We start from the raw sequence: 21,976 nt of genomic DNA on the forward strand, positions 1-21,976 counted from the left end.
TAGATGGATGTGCTTGTTTATTTTTACGTAAAGAATTAGATTTTGGCAGAATATTTGAGACTACAGCATGCAGAGCATCTTCAAAGTTTTTCAGAGTTGATCGACAGTTTGATTTTATAACCATCAATGCTGTGTTCAGAAGCAAGGCTGAGGTGAAGTCGGACTATGCAGTATGGGAAAGTGTTGCCAGAAACACCTCAGATTCATTAAGTAATTGATTTTGAATTAATTTTTGGTTCAGAAACCTTTTACTGTTGCCAAATTTTTCAGGATCCCCACATGGGGATTAAGAAGTTCTGGTCTAGTTATCCTTTTTCAAAAGTATTCTATTCATATTTATAGGGCCCTATAAAAAGTACTTTCCTTTTGACTACCCAGGGTTGTTCTAAGGATCAAATGAGATATTGGTAAAGTGCTTTGTAAACTTTAAATGTATGTAAGTGTATGTAAATATTAGTTGTTATTGTTTTTCCAGATAGGAGCGCGAACTAGGGCAAAGGGACCGAAATGAGAGCTGTGTGTGAGGAGCAGCAGGGCTACTAGTTTGGCTGGACCACAGAGGGGAAAATATGCGTAAAGAGGCTGGGGATATAGGTTGAGACTTTGATGGGAAGGACTTTAAGATACAAACAGGGGTTTATACTTCATCCTACAGGCAATAGAGAGAGAGAGAAAGTCACTGGGGTTGGTGGAGTAAGGGGATGGCATAATCAAATACATCCTTGAGGAAACTCCTTTTGGCAACTGTGTGGAAAATGGATTGGAGTAATTAGAGACCAATTAGAGGCCAATGTAATAGTCTAGGCTGGTAGTAATGAGTGCCTGGTTAAGAGTGTGGCCATATGAGAAGAGAGAAGGGATCAGATGAGATGTGGATGTAAAAATGGGAAGGATTTGGCAAATGATTGGATATGTTGGCTTATGGATAGTGAGAGGTAGAGACCCACACTGAAGCAGTGAATCTGAGTGACAGAATTATCTTTGTTGTTCTTCATCCATCCATCTGATAACTCTGGAGGAGAGAATTGTCCTTAAGAGTAATAAGGAAGTTCAGAAAAAGGGTGAGTTTTGGGGAAAAGATAAGAAGTTATATTTTGGACATGTTAAACTTGAGATGTCTATGGGAGCTTCAGTTTGAGATTTATAATAAGCAGTTAGTAATATGGGACTGAAACTTAAGAGGTTATTGATCTGGGAGTCCTCTACATAGAGATGATAATTGACTCCATGGTGGGCGATGAGATCACTGAAGAGGGACAAAAGTTCCCTGAGGGCAAAGTCTATTTAGGGTTTTTTTTTGTATCCCTAGTGCATTGACACACATAACAGGTACTTAATAAATGCTTATTGAACTCAATTGAGAATAGATTTGGGGGTCATAGAGCTGGAGAGTTTTCAGTGACTAGTTCAACTCACTCATTTTACACATGAGGAAACTGAGGCTAAATGAGGGTAAGTGACGACCAAGGTTAGAGGCAGAATTGAAACAACTCTTCTGACCACAGGACCAGCGCTTTTTCCACACTGTACTATGCTTCTTTTGACTGACTGGCATCCATCCCTGAATTACACAGCTTTTTACACTCATAAGTCAAATGTCAAAGCATGTGGCCTTAAGGATGTATTCAGAGGGTGCTCTAAATAAATGCTATAGCTCCATAGTGATGCTGTTCATTCTTCATCTTCAAAAACGACCGGTGACATCATGGGGTGATGCCTTGATTTGCACATGAATTGGATTTAAGTAAGGCAGAGTATCACTCTCTCTTCAGGGGTCATTTAAGTCCTCTGGCAAGACAAAAGGAAGGACAATTGCCGATAGCCTGAGATAGAGTGGATGACCTTGGTGCTTTCCAAGCCTAACCAAGATCTAAGTACTCTGTAGCTCCTGTTTCAGCAGCCTTCATGACTGTTGGAACAAATTGCTCTCATCTAGCCAGGGAAAGTCTTCATATGCTTGGGATTGGCACAACTGGTTATTGTTAATATAATGACAGAAAATTGTTAACAGCAATTGTAAGGTGGACTCCTAGTTATCATGACAATGTCAAAATTCCATTAATGTCCTTATATCCCCACCCTTAAGAGAAAGAGATTGGTTGAACTCTGCCACACCCTAGGTCCTCCCACCCAGGGATGTTGCTTTGTGGGGATCAGGTTAAGCTGATCTCAGCTTTTAGTGTCCTTGCCCCTTTCCACTAGGATTCATGGCATGACAAAACAGCTAGAGTAAAGTTCCTTTCCTTGCCCGTATTGCCAAGAGCCACTGGGGTCTCATGACCAGGTCTTACTTCCTCATACTCCTCTCCCTCTCCTCCTAAAATTATAAAAAACTTTTTGTGGGTTTCTTTGATTGGGAAAATCCACTGGACATCTCCCAGGGTGGCAGGTTTGCTGCCCTAATATCTCCATTAAAGATGCTTTATTCCTCAACTCATGGTTTTGATTTTGGGACTTGACAAGGTAGATATCCCCCCCAATGCATCAACTAGTTTGAGGCTTGTCAATTATCCTCAGCCTACAAAGGTGGTTTATTGGGGTGTGGCTGTTGTGCATGCCACAGTTTCTTGGAGCCACAGATGAAAGCTGGGTGAAGGTGGATAAACATTTATGAAAAGGGCTTGACAAGCCTTCACACCATAGGGGCAAGTCCTAATTGAACACTCCATATACCCTGGCTTCAAGCAATATATAGGCTATATCGGAATATGTAGTAATTGTAAGAGACAGAGGTGAAGAGGGAGTGCTAGGTGACACACGGGATAGAGTGCTGGACCAGGAATCAGGAAGTCCTGAGGTCATAGTTTTCCTCAAACATTTATTAACTATGTAACTGTGGGCAAGTTACTTATGCTCTACATGCCTAAGTTCACCCATATATAAAAATTAGATAGCAATCGTATCACTCTTCCAGGGTTGTTGTGAGAATAAAATGATATATTTATATTCATAAAATATTGGCAAACTTCAGAATCATTATTAGCCTAACAGTTCCTAAAAAAACATAGTCAATTTGAATGGACTTCCAGTGTAGATAGTCTCAGGGGGCTGCAGTTCACAATGAAATTCCTGGGGGATCTCCACAAAATAGGAATTCAATTGCTATTTTTAGCACTCATGTACCACCCCCTGACCAGTGACCAGTTATAAGGGTCAATCAAGGAATAAAGAGTTTCCTGCCCTGCTATAATATATATTTGCAGCAGGATGACGCAGGGTACACATTACTTGTCTATTCTGGAATCTGTTCACAATAATCTTACACATACTACTTTTGGACAATCCCTCTTGTAGGTTACTCATGGCTATACCCACTAGGTCTACTTCAGGGATATTCCAGGAACAAAAAATTGTCTGCTCTCTCTGCACAGAATCAGTATTTTGCAGCGCCCACCAGACCTTGATACAGGTCTAGAAATACAGCTAAAGACAGGTTAACAGAGAGTAGAAGTACGAAGAGATACCCCAACCTACCCCCTTGTGAAGGTGGGAGATCCATAAGTGTTACACATTGCACGTTTCCAGACTTTTTCAATATATCAACCAGTTGTGCTGACTTTTTTTTCTTCTCTAAAAATACTATTTGTCATATGAGATGGCTCTCTGGGAGAGGGAGAGGGAAGGAATATATGGCATAATATGATGATGTGAGAAACAAAAAATATCAATGAAAGCATTTTTTTAAAAAATAGAGAATAGAAGGCCCCTTACCGAATATAGATGACCAGAACCAGTTAGATAACATATCAATGTCCTGGCCTTCCTTGGTCTTTGATACATTTTACTTAGGGTCATTTAGCATCACCCAGTACTTATATCCCATAACACATACATTAGGGCTACACAGGGCCTAGAAATTTCTGGTATTTCATATTTCCCTAACTCAAATCTGTACATTCTACAGGATTACCAGAATAATAGCGAACGTGGCCAATACGAGATGAGGAAGATCCTTGGATTATAAGCAGCAAAAAGGTCACTTATACTACTTATGTATGGTTCTGACGGCCTGACACGGAATTGGTTGGAGGATTACATGTCTTAGCATTTGTTAGTTTCTTTCATTTGGAAATGCCTTTTGGAGAAGCTTTCATTCTCAGAAACACCAAGAAAAACAACCTCCTTCCCCAGGAGAAAAGGGAGAAAGGTGAGAAGGGTGGATGCTGGGGAGTAATTTTAAGAGAAGTGGAAAATTTTAAAGTAAGAATCAAGAAAAGTGTCTGATTTAGCTGCTGCTAAAGAGAAGAGATACAGGGGCCCAGCTGGCTCTGTGTTCCTGAAATGTACATCTAAGCTCTAATGGACCCAATTAATATTTCAGCCAGCTCTCCATACTGTGGAGAGGTCAACTAGGTCTTTGTGAGGTTTTCCTGTAGATCGTAAGAAAATGGAAAGAAGAACTGAAAATAAGGTTCGCAGAAGTTTCTGGTGGCTCAACTGTGGTGGTCTGGGATTTCCCCGATTGTCTTCCTAGTTCTTTTCTCTGTGTGTGGCCCTTATTTCTGTGTCTTTTAGAAAATAGACAGCCAGGGACTAGTTTGCCATCTGTGTTACACTGGGGATCTTGTGTGGTCTACAGTTGGGTCCCACACAGTTTGGGAGTGAGAAAACAAAAGGATACCAAGTAAGGATTGGGTGCTGATGATATGTACTGCAAAGATCTTAGATGTTCACAGTGGAACCCAATATCCCACATCTATGAGAAATTGCCCAGAGGCTGGCATACTTGTAGCTGACCATGATATCTGCTATTTCAGAAGACATTTTCTTAGTTAGACATTTCTCCAACAAAATCACTTCAGTTCTCTGCATATTAATAGGGTTAAAGTATTTCTGTTGCATACTTGGTCCTAAAGCTTAATTTTAGCAAAATTTTACTTTTTTTTTTTTTTTAGACCAAAGGACCAAATAGAGACATCAGAGAAACATCTGGTCTGATTTCATCAGGGTAGCAGCTAGATTTCTATTTATACATAAGTGCAGCCTTCTCTTTGTAGCTCTCAGCTGTTCCTCATTGCTCAGTATGTTCCCTTTTTCAACCTTGTCTGTCCCTCATCAAGATAACATCTTGCACCCTGGGATATGTAAGTAGAAACCAATATACTATCCCTCCCTCAAATTAGGTTTCTACTCCCTGGGAGGATGGATCTATGTTTGAAAGAATCCATTTTTCTACTCTCTCAGCTCCTATTTCAGGAGTAGGATAGTGACATTCAATTGTTTGGGTAGCTGCCATCCATTCCATTTTACCAGGAACATTTGAAAACATTTTTGGTGTAATGAAATAGGAAGAATGTAGAGAGATGAATGGAAACTGAGGCTCCAGTGTTAGTCAGGAAGGTGACATTTCCAATCAGAGTACATGAAACTAACTCAGAAAAAGCTGAGATACATTACTTTTTCCTCTTATATGGAGAGCTAATGGTGACTTTACTGTAGAAATCTGCTGACCCTAGGTGATGATTATTGGTATGTCTTTGTATTTTATCATCTCCAACCTAAAATCTTGACACATATCCAACAAGAGTTGTTGCACTTTTTTTCTAGCTAGTGCTATCATTTCTTTTTGATTAACTCTAAAAAAAAATCACCACCACCACTTCCAGCCCTCGATTACAACACAAAATTATGGTGAAGCAAATAAATTCATACACTGGACAAGTCTGAAAAGATCTGTCTCATTTAGGAGATTTAATTCATTGCCGTTCTGCTGAATTAGAAAGTGTGCACAGAGGAATGGAATCAGACTACTTTGATTAGAGATGACTAGTGTCCATTCATCCCATTCTTTTCTTTCCCCACTTGATTTTTATAAAGAGTCAGACAGAGGTGAGGTAAGGAAAAAATTATATGAGGATATGATAGAAGGGAAAAATATAATTAATGTAATCCTGAATGTAAATAGAATGAGTTTATCTATAAAAAAAAGAAGAGAGTTTTCTATTAAATCATTTTCTAGAGTGTTAACATGGAATTGGCCTTTTTGGACATCAAGCTCAGATAAGGGTCCTTTTTAAAAAAAAATTTGTTTATTTAATTTTAGTTTTCAACATTCATTTTCACAAGATTTTGAATTGCAAATTTTCTCTCCATCTCTCCTCTCCCCCCACTCTCAGACACCGTGTATTCTGATTGCCCCTTCCCTCATTCTACCCCGCCTTCTATCATACCCCTCCTTTCCCTTATTCCCAACTTCTCTCTTTTCATGTAGGGCAAGATAGATTTCTATACCCCATTATCTTGTATTTCTTATTTACTAGTTGCATGAAAAAACAAATCTAAACATTCATTCCTAAAACTTTGACTTCCAACTTCTCTCTCTTCCTCCCTCCCCATCCATCCCCACTGAGAAGGCAAACAATTCAATATAGGCTATATATGTGTATTTATGCAAAAGACTTCCCTAAGAGTCATGTTGTGAAAGACTAACTATATTTCTCTCCATCCTAACCTACCCCCCATTTATTCTATTCTCTTTTTTCGACCTTGTCCCTCCCCAAGAGTGTTTGCTTCTAATTACTCCCTCCTTGCATTTGCCCTGCCTTCTGTTATCTCCCCTACACCTCACTTATCCCTTTATTCCCTGTTTTCCTGAAGTGTAAGATAGATTTTCAAACCAAATTGACTGTGAATGTTATTCCCTCCTTAAGCCAAATGTGATGTGAGTAAGCTTCACTTTTCCTCTCTCACTTTCCCCCTTTTCCCCTCCATTGGAAAAGCTTTTCCTTGCCTCTTTTTTGAGAGATAATTTGCCCCATTCTATTTCTCCCTTTCTCCTCCCAACAAATTCCTCTCTCACCTCTTAATTTCATTTTTTTTAGATATCATCCCTTCCTATTCAACTCACTGTGTGCCTTCTGTCTATGTGTACATAATCCCTCCAACTACCCAGATACTGAGAAAAGTCTCAAGAGTAACAATTATCTTTCCATGCAGGAATGTAAACAGTTCAACTTTAGTGAGTCCCTTATGATTTCTCTTTCCTGTTTACCTTTTCATGCTTCTCTTGATTCTTGTGTTTGAAAGTCAAATTTTCTATTTAGTTCTGGTCTTTCCATCAAAAATGTTTGAAAGTCCTCTATTTCATTGAATGATTATTTTTTCTCCTGAAGTATTATACTCAGTTTTGCTGGGTAGGTGCTTCTTGGTTTTAATCTTAGTTCCTTTGACTTCTGGAATATCATATTCATAGCCTTAATGTAGAAGCTGCTAGATCTTGTGTCATCCTCATTGTATTCCCACAATACTCAAATTGTTTCTTTCTGGCTGCTTGCAATATTTTCTCCTTGACCTGGAAACTCTGGAATTTTGCTGCAATGTTCCTAGTAGTTTTTCTTTTGGGATCTCTTTTAGGAAGTGATTGGTGGATTCTTTCAATGTTTATTTTACCTTCTGGTTCTAGAATATCAGGGCAGTTTTCCTTGATGATTTAATGAAAGATGATGTCTTGGGCTCTGTTTTTGATCATGGCTTTTAGGTAGTCCCATAATTTTTAAATTGTCTCTCCTGGATCTATTTTCCAGGTCAGTTCTTTTTCCAATGAGATATTTCACATTGTCTTCAATTTTTTTTATTCTTTTGGTTTTGTTTTGTAATTTCTTGATTTCTCATAAAGTCTTTAGCTGCTATCTGCTCCATTCTAATGTTTAAAGAACTATTTTCTTCATTGAGCTTTTGAACCTCCTTTTCCATTTGGCTAGTTCTGCTTTTTAAAGCATTCTTCTCCTCAATGGCTTTTTTGAACCTCTTTTGCCATTTGGGTTAGTCTGTTTTTAAAGGTGTTATTTTCTTCAGTATTTTTGGTATCTCTTTTAGCAAACTGTTGACTCGCTTTTCATGATTTTCTTGCATCACTCTCATTTCTCTTCCCAATTTTTTCTCTACCTCTCTGACTTGATTTTCAAGATCTTTTTTGAGCTCTTTCATGGCGTGAGACCATTGCATATTTATTTTGGAGGCTTTGGATGCAGAAGCCTTGACTTTGATGGTATCCTTTGCTCTTCCTCATCTGAAAGAATGGAGGAAAATACCTGTTCACCAGGAAAGTAACCTTCTATTATCTTATTTTTTTTCTTTTTTGGGGGCATTTTCCTAGCCTGTTACTTGACTTTTGAGTCCTTTGCGAAGTGGAGGGTATAGTATACTCTAGGGACCTGTATGTCCTCAGTTCCTCCAAGATGGCACAATCAAAGGAGAGGAGTTTACTCCTCTTCTGGCCTGCACTCTGGTCTGGGAGCAACCACAAGCTTTTCTGCCCAGGATCCGGGAGTAGGATTTCCTGTCCACACCTCCCTTTAGCTCCACCATCCAGTGCTCCTCCTCACCCCAGAACCACCACTCAGGACTGAGATCCAGATAAGCTGCTTGATTCCCCCCAGGGGTTTTAGGCTGAGGGCTCCTAAAATGGATGCTGCTGCCTCAGTGACCACCTCTGCTGCCCTGAGGTAGGAGCCAGACTGCATTCCCTTCTCACTCAGGTAAAAGAGCTTTCTTACTACCTTTAAAGCTGTCTTTGGTGTTTGTGGGTTGAGGAATCTGGGAACTGCAGCTGCTGCCCCAGATTCCATGCCCAAAACCTGCTCCAGTCCTGCCCCTGCTGGTGCAGCGGGACCAAGGCTGGGCTGCACTCTGTGGGTTTAGCTCTGTTCTGGGTCTGGTGTGATAGACCCTTCCTGTCAGCCTTCCAGGCTGTCTTGAGCTGGAAATCTCTTTCACTCTGTGGTTTTGTGGCTTCTGCTGCTCTAGAATTTGTTTAGAGTCATTTTTAACAGGTATTTTATGGGTTTTGGGGGGAGAGCTACAGTAGGTCAGTCTTTCTACTCCACCATCTTGGCTCTGCCAAGGGTCCTTTTTTTAAATGAGAAAAACAATCCTGATCTGAAGTAGCTTCCTCTCAAGCAAGTGTGAATTTTTCTCCTGCCATATATTTTCATATTTAATCTTGAATCCTATGAGATTCCATTCAATGTAAACCCTATGAAACCTATTTTTCTTGAATACCAATCAATCAGTACCACTGAGATGTTTGTAATAATAATTGATTGGATCTTTTTTAGATGGTGGCAATTCTGGATTGGAAAGAGCAAATCACTCCAGTATCTTTGCCAGGAAAACCCCAAATGGGGTTTCAAAGAGTCACACGTGACTGAAAACAACTGAAAAATAACAAATCCTGAATTCTAGAAGGTATGTTGGCAAATCATAAGTTTTGGCAAATCCAACCAAATTGGATTTGGTTAAGCATAAGTCTAGCAACAAACTGGATGTCTGTTAATATAATCATCATTTTAGAGCTGAAAGGAACCTTGAAGGTTATTTAGACTCACCTGCTCATTTTACAGATGACAAAAGTGACTTGCCAAGGTGGAGAAGTGACTTACCTAAGTGACATCCATAGCCAGTAGCAAAGGCAGCATCCTATTGATCCAGGTCCTTGGACTCTAAATCCAGCACCCTCTCTACCATACCCCCTCCGAGAATGTGGATCAGTAGGTTCAACACATTCAAAAGTATTGAATCTTTTTAAACACTAAACTCACAAAAATAGAAAATTCTCCCTCCTTATCTCCAATTTCTGGGCTTCCTTAAAGACTCAACTAAAGTTCTGCAAGAAGCTTTCCCAGTCCTCCTTAATTTTAGTGCCTTCTAAGACTATGCCCAATTTATTCTGTATCTATCTTGTTCTTTGTACATAGTTGTTCACATACTATCTCCCTCATTAGATGGCAAGTTCCCTAAGATCAGGGACTTTTACCTTTCTTTATATCCCCAGCACTTAAAAAAAGTACGTCACATAGAGTAGGCACTTAATCAATGCTAGTTGATTGACTGATACTAGGGGTTCTCAACCTGGGCTCTATGGATAAATTTCAGGAGGTCTATGAAGTTGGATAAGGATAAAATTACATCTTTAGTTTCACTGTCCTCTAACTAAAAGTTGGCATTTTATTCAATTACCTCAAAACATTATTCTGAGACAGAATTCACAATGCAAAAATGGTTGAGGACCCCTGTGCTACTCTAAGATGTAAAGAGGTTGTTACTAGTGTTAATGCAGAACACTCATTTCAAAGAAACCATGGATTATCAAAGCACTGAAGTATTTTCAACCTTATCTTTCATCCCTTTGTTTTTAAACTAGATCTTAATTAGGTAATAGCTTTATTGTTTATCTCTTTTCTAGCACATGTCATTTTATTTTACATTATACAGTTATTCCTTCCCCATCAAGGGTCTGCATAAGAAATTAAATGGGAACTTTGGGGGAGTTTTGCAGAAGCTGTAGATGACATGCCATGGCCAGCAGATGACAGGGAAAAAGTTTAGAAACTCTGAAATGCATAAAACATATGCATTGTATAATATCAACATATTTTATCTTTTAAGACCATAGTAATTCAGATTTCTTCTCTGGTACAAAGGGAGAGCCAAAAAATTTTACTCAGATTTTCCAGATCGAGGAGTGGGGGTGGGGGAACATCATACCCCTAATCCTAGTGATGTGGAAGAGATAACTATATTACACAAAAATAAGTATAAATTGTATCATACTGATTCTCTCATATTAAGTTATAATCCATAAGAACAGAGACTGTGTCTTATTGATTCCTGCATCTTTACCAGAACCAAAGATAGTGATTTTTACACACAGTGCATTTAATACATTTGCTGAAATTCAGATTAACTCACTTTGTTTCCTGCCTACACTTTGGTGAAGGAACAAACACACTGGAGACCAAATGTTAGGCAGCAGAGAGGAGGAGAGGAAGCCAAGGTACTAGGATCCACCATACATGATTAACTTATTCCTGAATTTCAGTTAGTTTGGATGGCGCAGAGTCACATTAAAGAAGCCTGACACATTTGGTTTGTTTTCAAGGATGATTGTGTCAATTATGCCAATTCTGTCTTCACAAAATCACAGAATTTCCAAGTTGGTCATCTAATTCAACATATACATATATATGTGTATGTATATGCATATATATGTAGTTACATATGTGTATATACATATATTAATATGCGTATATACATATACACATATATTAATATGTATATAAGTGTATATACATGCATACATTTTATATGTATAAAAAATAGATACAAGGATACAAGGTCATTTTGGCAAAGAGGGCCCTGGTAGAACTGGGACAAAGGAAAGGCTCATGTAGAAAATGGTTCTTAAGCTACATCTTAAACAAGAGGAAAAGCTCAGCTCTCACCCCACCTCCTCCAATACCACCAAACTCATTTCAGACATTATTATCTGATATGTTCATTTCCCAGTACCATTGTTGCAAACTGAGTTATCTTCAGCAACAAGTCCTTGAAGTCTCTTCAAGGCTGTGAACAAACATAGGATCACTGACTTCGAGATGGCTAAAAGGGTCATTTAGTCCAACCACTTCATTTTAGAAATAAAGCACAATGACTCATCCAACCTTGCCCAGGTAAATAGTGGCAGTCAGGATTTGAAACTAGATCCTTTGACTCCAGAACCAATGATCTTTCTGTTATACTACATTGACTTGTTCTATTTTTTTCCTCCTCTGGATTTCTTTTCCCCTTTCTTTGGTCTTGGTGTTTCTTTCTACCTTTCTGTCTCTCAAACTCTTTATTTCTCTTTTCTCAAGCTTCTACTACATTATAGTGCTTCAGCCACACCAGAAGCAAACAGAACATGGAGGTATATTTCTTACTTGTTTCCCTGGAAACAACTCACAACAAAAGGAAAAGGGTGAGGAATGAACAGTATGGTATGATTCATGACTTAGGGCATTTAGACAAAAGGGGTGTGTTTTACACATGCTCTTTGGTTGTAATCACTTGCTTATTGGTCATCTGGACTCCAGCGTCTTCCCTCTTCAATAACTTATGCAACTGCCAATTTTCTGTTCCTCTTTGTATGTTAGTCCCCTTTCCATATTCTGCAATCCAGCTCAACTGGCCTTTCTGTTTCTCATACATGGCATTCAATCTTACAAAGTTTTACACTGGCAACCCATGCCTGAAATGCACTCTCTTCTTATCTTCTCCTTCTAGGATCCCTCACTTCATTTAAAATGCTGCCCAGACATCAACACGTACTTTATTTATTTGTGGAGGCGATCAGGGTTAAGTGACTTTCCCAGGGTCACACAACTGGCTAGTGTCTCTAACTCAGGTACTTCGGTATCCAGACTACTGGACCTAGCTGCCATTTGTTCTTTGATCTACTCATTATTTAGGATTTCATTGCTAAGTCTCCACTTGGGTCTGTAACTTTGGATTATATTTCTTCAGCTGATTGCAATTTTTATTGTCATATTCTTTAAAGGATGTTTTCTGTTTTTTAAATCTCTGTGCCCTGAAACAGCCAATTTTTGTAAAAGTTTCATGTAGTGCTAAGAAACATATAGATTCTTAAGCAGTCCCATTTTTAAATCTCTATTTCCTTTCTCCTGGGGCAGGATGAATAGTCTTTCTAAGAATCAGATCCATACAGATTACACCTATTATAAAATTATTTCCATCTCTCATAGAATATTTCTCTTCTTCGAAAGGAGTGTTCTTCAATGGGATCACCCTCCCATAGTTGAAATGAGATTTCTCTCTTCTATTTTAATACCTTCCTTTGCATTCACATCTTTCTATTGTAGGATCTTGTCTCTCTGAGAGATTACAGGAATTACTTTCCCTTCGTTGTTAATCTTTGACTAGATCAGGACACATCATATCCTCCTCTTCATTCTCCTTTTATCCTCTCTCCCTTTCTTTAATTTGGTCCCACAAAATAAATTAACAACAACAAAAAACACTGACTTACCTATAGACCAGGTGCTGTGAGGTTTAGCCCATGATGCTTCAAACTTTTTTTTTTACTACCACATTTTCTTTTTGACTTTCACTTTTGCCTTTGTCTCCTTGTGTACATTTAGGAAGAAATCTCTCAATGGTTACATTGTTGTTGTACTTAATCCTAAAGCTGTCTTTTTCTTTTTTAGTTTTTTTCTTTACTTTTTCTAGAATAGTTTATTTTATTCTCTATCCCTCCTTGGTTGCTGTATTTGCTTACCTTTCTTGTATTTATATTGTCTGAGATGTTTGAGTAAATAGGAAATAATTTGTTCAGCTCTGGTTTTCTTCATAAGAATACTTTAAATGCCTCTTTTTATTGAACATCCATTTTTTTTCATTAATGGTTAGGCACAAATATGCAGGGTAAATCATGATGGATTGCATCTTAAGTTCCTTTGTTGTTTGGAACACATTTTTCCATTCCATCATTCAATTTCTGGTAGGTGCAGCATAGTACTATTTGAATTTCCTTTTCTTTATATTTAAAGATATTTCCCCTGGTTGCTTGCAGAATTTGTTGTCAGTGGAATTATTAAATTTTACGACTGTGTCTTGAAATTTGCAGTACATGTTTGTGGTGGAGGCAATCAGGGTTAAATGACTTGCCCAAGTTCACACAGCTAGCAAGTATCTCAAACCCAGGTCCTTTGGGCTCCAGATTCAGTGCTCTATCCACTGCGAAATTTGCAGTATGTTTGTTGTTTTTTCCTGCAGGTAATCTGCAGATTTTTTTGATTGATGCTTTATTCTCCTTGTTCAGAAGCTCTAAGCAGTTTTCTTCTTGCATTATGGTATTGAAGGTTTTCTTTTCACTCAAATTTTCTTCTGGGAGACCTACAATCCTTAAGTTGACTCTACATATTTTATCTTCAAGATCAATATGTTTTGGCATGATGATCATGTTTCTTTTTCTCTCAGTATTATTTCTTTTTTTAATTCTCTTATAGGTTGTCCTTTGCACTCCCAATCAGTTGTTCCCTCTTTTGTTTCTTTGGTGTGTTTAAGTTTACCTATTCTGTCCATTATTTCTGCTGCATAGGCCATGAATTCTTCTTTTACAACTCCTTTTTTTCCCCTCATTTAAATTATTCAGGAATATTCTGCTGTGGTTTTTGCTCTCTTGGGAATTCTCAGGATCCTATCACTCAGCGAGTGTTGATTCATTTTCTTTTGCCTTCAATATTTATTCATAGATATTTGAATTCATTTGACTGATTTAGAGACCATATTCCCTTCTGTTACTATCATTTCTATTGTTTTTTTCTGCTTCTGCTTAATGTCTTTCATTAAACCTTCACTGAGTTTTCCTCCTCCTGAGATCTTTAGTAATTTCAGCCTTTTCCCCTTTATATTCCTATCACTTAATTTCAGATTCCCTTATAACTTTGATATCAGTTTCTCCTGGATCATCTCATCTGTCTCCTAGGGCTGGGTAATTCATGTTCTGTTGGTCTCTGTCTTTACCCCAGTGACTTTTATGGTGAGAAAACCACCTACAGCTAGACTCTAGCCTCCTTTTTCTCAGGACTATTATAGTGCCATATATACATACATGCATTGCTCCAGTTTCCCTCCATTCCTCAGTTTTCTCTCTGAACATTGCCGTAGGACAGAGTACTGCCATCTTGCAGGTCTAACCAGAGAAAACTTCTGCCTTTGGCATTCCATGGCACTGGAAGGAGGGTGGCATGGTGATTACAAGAGGATGTTCCAGTCTGAAAAGGCTGCAAGGTAGTTGGATGTGCCAGGGTGAGGAAACCCCAGAAGTTCTAAGATGACACAGCATTGTTTGGAGTTTCAAGGGCCAAGAACAGGATGGGAGGGCAATATTGAGAAGTTAGGAGCATTGAAGAAAGTGTTGACTCCCCCATCTTTTTTTATAATATGACTTTGTCAATGAGCTCTTCAAACAGTAGCTATAAAACATTACCCCTGTAAATCTGGAGCATATTCTTTAGCAAACACAGAATTGTCCAAGGGAAGAGTGAGCTCAAACTTGAGTATGATGGTAATAGGCATACTTTTAGGGAATATATGGAAAAGACAACTCACAATTTCTGTTACTGCAAGGCCTAAAGTGTCCCTCCTCTTCTTAAAGAGTGCTTCTGCAGCTTCCCTTGGGTATAAACACTCTCTGCTGAGTGAGTCACTTAACTGGGTTCCCAGAATTAGCTCCTCTTCATTCTTCTCAGTTGCCAAAGGATTCATTCTTCAAAGTTGCTTCCTTAAACATTTGTTTCTCTCTGTCTGTATCTGTGTTTCTGTTCCCTTAATTGTTCCTTGAACTCTCCCAAACTGACAGACTTTCACATTGATAGATGTGGTGTCTCCCTCTGGGCAAGTCACTGCTAGACCCCATGCCCAACAGCAGGGGAGGAGGTTGAAATCCTCATCTCCTCTCCCACAAAGATCTCTTCCGGAAACACTTCCAGAAGTGGCTGGAGCTCTCCAGGACTTAGTGATTTAAATCCCCCAGGGATGTGACTAATTTGTTCTCCCAGCAGTTCTCATTATTCCCTTCTGATTCATCTAAGAGACTTGTTCTTACCTCATAAAGACTCTTTGTTACCACATTACAACCTTATCCTCTATGACTAAATCCTAGGGCTATATCAGCAAAGTTGGAGGTGGGAGAGAGAATCTCACTCTCCCCCCCTTACACCTACAGCTGTCTTTGTCCCATTAGAATGGAAGCTCTATGAAAGTAGAGATGGTTTTATTTTTTGTATTTATATCTCTAATACCTGTATACTACTTGGCACACAGTAGGGGCATAATAAATGCTTATTGGTTAGTTGTGTCACTTCCCTGCTTATCAACTGTGATTGCTTCCCTACTGTCTATAGTATAAAATGCAGACTTCTCTACTTGACCATTCACAATCTTGAACCAAACTAACCTTCCAGAATGTTTTCATAATTCTCCCATTATGCCCTCAACTTTCCAGCCAAACTGGTCAGTTTTCTATTCCCTACACATGATATCTCCCACCTCTGTGACCTTTAGCATAGAGAACAAGATGTTCTTTGTACATGATGGGATCTTCCTCCTGGCCTCTTGGAATCCCTAGTTTGCTCCATCTACAAAAGTCTTTTGCTGATGCCCCTCCCCTGCCTGTTGGTATTCTGCCTCTCCACCCCCAAAATTATTTTATATATATATTTTCTTTTCTTATTTCCCTCAGGTAGGAAGTAAGATCCTTGAAAGCCAGAGCTGTTTATCGTTTTTGGTATCCCTAATGCAATTTTTTTTGCTCTTCAGTTGTTTTTCAGTTGTGTCCATCTCTTCATAATCCTATTTGAGGTTTTCTTGGCAAAGATCCTGTCATTGCCTTCTCCAGTTCATTTTACTGATGAAGGCAAATAGATTAACTTTCCCAGGGTCACACAGCTGTTAAGCATTTGAGGCCAGATTTCAATTCAGGAAGATGAGTCTTCTTGACTCCAGACGTGGTATAATGTCCATTGTACCATTTAGCTGCCCATGACATATTGGAAGGAACTTTGGGTAGATAGTAAAGTCAAACTCAAGTTGTTATAGATATCTCCAAAGAAAATCTGGAATATTCCAGGGCTCGGTACATCCAGCACAACTCCAATCTTGGAGTTGAGAAAAATGTCAAGAGCGTTTGAAGGACCTCTCCATCAGTCTATCAGTCAGTCAATTAACATTTATTAAATACCTACTATGTACCAAACACTGTGCTAAGCACTAGGGATACAGACAAAATTTAGTTCCTGTCTGTGAACAACCAAATAGAGAATTGTGCATTTTACCCTATAGACAGTAGAGAACCAATCGCAATTCGTAAGTGAATTCCATTGTCTTGGGTGTTTAGATGAAGCAACAAGTTCCAGTGAAGTTAACTAAATTGGCTGGTTAACCACATTAACCAGATTGGATGAATTTAACTGGATTAGATTATAAACTCCTGGTTAAATTTGTAAATTCCTGGAGGGCTCCTAGCAGGACTATCTTTATCTTCAGAGTTTAAAACAGTGTCTAGTACATAGTAGGAAGTTAATAAATGTTTATTGATTGATTAACTATATCTGCTGAATCAACTAGTTGTTTTTGACTCTGTCAATCAGGTTTTAAGTAGGAGATACAAACATTTTTTTCTCAAGAAGCAATATCTCTTCCAGAATAAAAATTTACAGCTTTTTAATGATTTTGAGTCCTCACTATTCAGCAGTCCATCAATTCTTGGGTCCTTCCCCTAGCATACTGCCCAAAAGGGTTATTACAATCTTTCCAAACCCCACCTTCCCTTTACCCCCACTCTATCTCCTCATTGCCTACTTTACTGAAATTGGACCCATTAGAAGAGATACTCCTTCACCTTTAGCCTCCTCCGTTTCATCTCAAAGTATCTCTGTCATCACACATCTCCTTTCTTTTTTTTCATCTATCACAGAGGAAAAGGTATTTCTTTTCTTTTCCAAAGCTAATCCCTCCACCTGTGCTCTCAATCTTATACCCTCTTGTCATTATACCCTGTCTCCAGCATCTTTTATTTATCACTCTTCAATGGATCATTTTCTTCCACCTTCAAACATGAACAGATCTCTACTATTTTGAAAAAGATGTCACTTAACCCTGCTTGCCCCCACCAGCTAGTATCCTATTTCTCTTTAGACTGCCAAACTTCTAGAACAAGAGGTCAAGCCCTGACTATGAAAATGTAAATGAAAAGAGTAAGAACAAAACAATTTAAACTAATTTCTGCAAAACATAATGATATATAGCCTGGCCCCAAAGAAGAGCTATGAGGGTGGAGGATGGGTTTGGGACACTATAGATATAATCTGGCTTTGGATGTGTTGACGAATTTTGCTGAATTGTTTTCTCCTTTTCTTCATCTGTTCTTTGTTGTAAGGGATTGTTCTTTGGGAGAAGGGATATATTTGGAAGTGTAAATGATATAAAAACAAAAGTTACCAAAAAACACATTTTCATAAAAAAGTTCCATACCTGCTGCCTTCACTTCTTTACAACCTTTGCAATCTGGCTTCTACCACCAAAACTTTCCAAATTGGTCTGAGTGGATAGTGTGTCCCCTGCTCCTGGGGTCCCTCTCTCTCTGATTGGAGAGGTGTAAGGGTGGATACTGGAGAGCTTTACCAGATCCTCTATTTAAGGAGGGAACCTAAAGCATTCATCTCATTACCTGGTTGCTTTCCTAGATTTCATCATAGTCTCTAGAAACACCCTTCTTCAAGACCACATTGACCTTGAAGCTTATATATCCTCAGAACCCCTTGCCTCTGGGGCCTTTCCCTCCCTCTGATGGGAAAGGCTAAAACCAGTTCATCATTTCCTATCTGACTATAGGACTTCATCATGTACCCTCCCTTTCCCCTTTTCAGCTTCTCTTTTTGTGTTGTCTTCCTCCATTAGATTTTAAACTCTTTGTGGGCAGGGATGATATTTTGTATCCCCAGTGCTTTAGCACAGTGTCTGGCACATAGTAGGTTTGGTGTTGTCTTGACTCTTCACACCCTCATTTGGGGTTTTCTTGGCAGAGATACTGGAGTGGTTTGCCACTTCCTGTTCCAGCTCACTTTGCAAATGAGGAAACTGAGACAAACAGGGTTAAGTGACCTGCCCAGGGACACACAGGTAGTAAGTATCTAAGGCTAGATTGGAACTCAGTCTTCTTTTCTTAAAAATTAATTAATTTATTTTTAGTTTTCAATATTCATTTTTATAAACTTTTGAGTTTTAAATTTTCTCCCCCTTCCCAAGACAGCATGCAATCTGATCTCGGCTTTACATATACATTTATATTATACATATTTTCACATTAGTCATGTTGTAAAGCAGAATTAGGACCAATGAGAGAAAGCACAAGAAAGAAGAAACAAAACAAAACTAAATAATAACAACAACAAAAAAGAGAGCAAATAGTGTGCTTCAGTCTGCCAGATTCCATAGTTTTCTCTGGATGTGGATAGGATTGTGAGTCTTTTGGTGTTGTCTTAAATCCTTGCAATGCTGAGAAGAGCCAAATCTATCAAAGTGAGTCATTGTACAATGTGGCTGTTACTGTGTATAATATTTTCCTGGTCCTGCTCACTTCACTCAGCATCAGTTCGTATAAGTCTTTCCAGGTTTTTCTGAAGTTCATCATTTCTTATAGCACAATAGTATTGCATTACATTCATATACAACAACTTATTCAGTCATTCCCCAATTGATGGGCATCCCCTTGATTTCCAATTCTTGGCCACCACAAAAAGAACTGCTATAAATACGGGTACATGTGGGTTCTTTTCCCATTTATATCACCTCTTTGGGATACAGCCCTAGAAGAGGTATTGCTGGGTCAAAGGGTATACACAGTTTTGTAGTCCTTTGGGCATTGAACTCAGTCTTTTTGACTCTAGGACCTGTGCTATTCGTAGTACTACCTAGTTGCCCCTAGTAGGCGCTTAATAATGTTTATTGACTGACATTGAATAATGGGAAGGTCCTCCAAATGCTCTTGTCATTCTTTCCCCCAACTCTAAAGCTGTTTATGGTTATACTGGTGTTGCCAAGCCTGGAATGTTGCAGAGTTTCTTTGAAGATATCTGTAATAACTTGAGATTGACTTGACTGTTTACCCAAGAAAGGCCAAGTAGATGAAGAATATCACTTAAAATATTGAAGTGGACATTATTCTCTCCCCTCCCCCCCCCCCGCCAGAGCCCCTGGATTGAGAAATGTCTGTTGAGTTTCTAGGCAGGGTTGGGCCTAGTAGCCACTCTCTGTTGTACCCCTTTGCCTGGCAGCTGTTTGGGCTCCTCTCTCTGTTGTGCCCCCTTGCCTAGCAGCACCTAGGAACCCTTGTCAAAACTGTTCTGTAAAAAATGTGTGCTACTGGAACCACAAGGCTGTACTGGGAAGGGCTAAGATGCTTAAAAGGCACACACACCTTTGTTCAGGGCTGCCCCTTTTGAGGACAGCTGCCAGCTAATAAAGGCTCTCCCAAATTCTCAATTAACTCTTGCTTGTGCTTGTCTCGGTCCATCCATTTCACTTGGAGGTCCCACTGAGATGGCCTTTGGCTCTTTGTGCACAGGCACCTGCCTGTGCTTTTTCTTCAACTGAGACAGCCTTTGGCTCTGTGTGCACAGGCAAACTGTCTGCCCTGGATGGCCAGACTGTGCTTTGACTTCAGAGGGTGGCCACCGGGATTGATGTTCCCCGGCCCAGATCTCAAAACACAGCCATGTGAACCAGGCTCCCAGTAGCAAAATTCCTCTGATCTGGCCATTTTGAGCACCCTGTCTGTGTAGGTGAGTACTCTTGCGGAGTAAGTGGCAAGGCTGGATGCAGCGGAAGATGCCCTTACTGGCCTCCACAGGACACCGTGTGAGGTCCTGATCTGACTCTCCTGTATTTTGGGTTTCTAAGAGTTCTGGACCGCTTGACTGACTCTGCATTCTGTATCTGTCTAGCTCTCCTGTATTTTTGGGTTTCCGAGAGTCTGGACTGCTTGACTGACTCTGCACTCTGTATCTTGTCTGGCTCTCCTGTATTTTGGGTTTCTGAGAGCCTGGACTGCTTGACTGAGTCTGCATTCTGTTTCGTGTTTTTGTTTGAGTCCAGACTGTCTAACTGTGTCTGTCCGTGCATTTTGTCAGTCTCTTGTTTTGTGTTTTTGTTTGACCCCCAGTTTAATCGGACTCTGTATCTTACTCTCCTTTCCTGGGATCATGGGACAAAGACTTTCAGGTCTTGAGACCCCGTTGCAGTTCATGATAAAGTGTTTTAAACAATTCCAACAAGCTGCAGCTGGTTATGGGTACACGGTCTCCAAGGAGAAATTAACTTTATTCTGTCAACAAGCATGGCCTACCTTCAGGGTGGATTGGCCACCTGAGGAGACTTTTGATAAATCCATTGCAGGATGGGTGCAGAGAATAGGGAATGGGGATCTGGGCCATCCAGATCAGATCCCATATATCAGCATCTGGATAGATTTGATTCCCCACCCTAACCCTAAGTTCTCTCTAAAGCCTCCCCACACACAGGGAAGAAGACAAAAAAAAATGCAAAAAAAAAAAAAAGGGAAAAGAAAAGACACCTCAGAGATAAAGCTTTGAAACTCCCAAGTGAAAAGGAGGAGACTAGGTGCCACTGGACTTTGTTCCAGAGTCTCCCTCACTTCCACTTGCAGTTTCACAACTTTTTCTTTCAAAAACATTTTTAAGGAGTGGACACAGATGCGAAATTTTCTTAAGTAAAAGTTAAAACCATCAAGATTTTTATTTTACTCTATAATCCAGAAATGGTATTATAGAAAACAATTTGTAATCTGAATTTTGTTGAAACTAAAAGATGTTGGAAAAGTTGTGTAAAGTCAGTTATGTTATTTAGAAAACCAGATATTTTCACCTTTGCCTGTTAAAAAAGTTACAGCTAAGAAGCTGCTGTTTTAATGCTAAACCTAAAATTGTTAATTGATTACTATGTGTGGAAAGAAATGAATGGAGTAATAATTTATTTAGACTGGTTCTGCCCATTTAGAACAGTCCTCCTGTATGTTTGGGGTTGGCAGGCATGGGATCCATGCCAATTCCTTTTGTTTTGTAAAACTGCCAAGGCCCCTTTCATGTGGACATGGTCATCAGTCCTAAGAAAATTGTTTGGCTTATATAATTCATTAACAATGAATGTGACTTGCTCAAAAGTTGTAACAATTGGCTTTTATATCAGGACAAGTTTTAAATTTGAGAAAGAAGGATCTGAAATGAAATCTCTTTGTATGTGAGTCCTGTTAATCTTCATTGCTTATTTCAACTTCATGGGAATACAAATAACTGTATTTGGCTTTAAGTTGGGATTAGTGAAATTTTCTGTTTAAGGTAAAAGCATTTGGAACCATAAATATTTTTGTTTAAGTTTGAATTTGGGTATAGTTGTCTGCATTAAATCAGTATCTGAAAGAATATGCCACAAGTTACTCAGAGGGACTGTGATCCTGCATCCTGTACTATTATCAGGTGAAATTTGTATCTGGAGAGGAAACACTGAGGGGACAATTCTAGACTCAATCTAGGATGGGATCCTCCTGGTCAGTTTCCCCACTTTGTCCTTTTATAAAGGAATGTTTCCCACCTGACTGTTCCTGAGTCTGGCTATAATACAG

The sequence above is a fragment of the Notamacropus eugenii genome, chromosome 2 (assembly GCF_028372415.1).
Source record: "Notamacropus eugenii isolate mMacEug1 chromosome 2, mMacEug1.pri_v2, whole genome shotgun sequence".
In the NCBI taxonomy this organism is placed as follows: Eukaryota; Metazoa; Chordata; class Mammalia; order Diprotodontia; family Macropodidae; genus Notamacropus; species Notamacropus eugenii.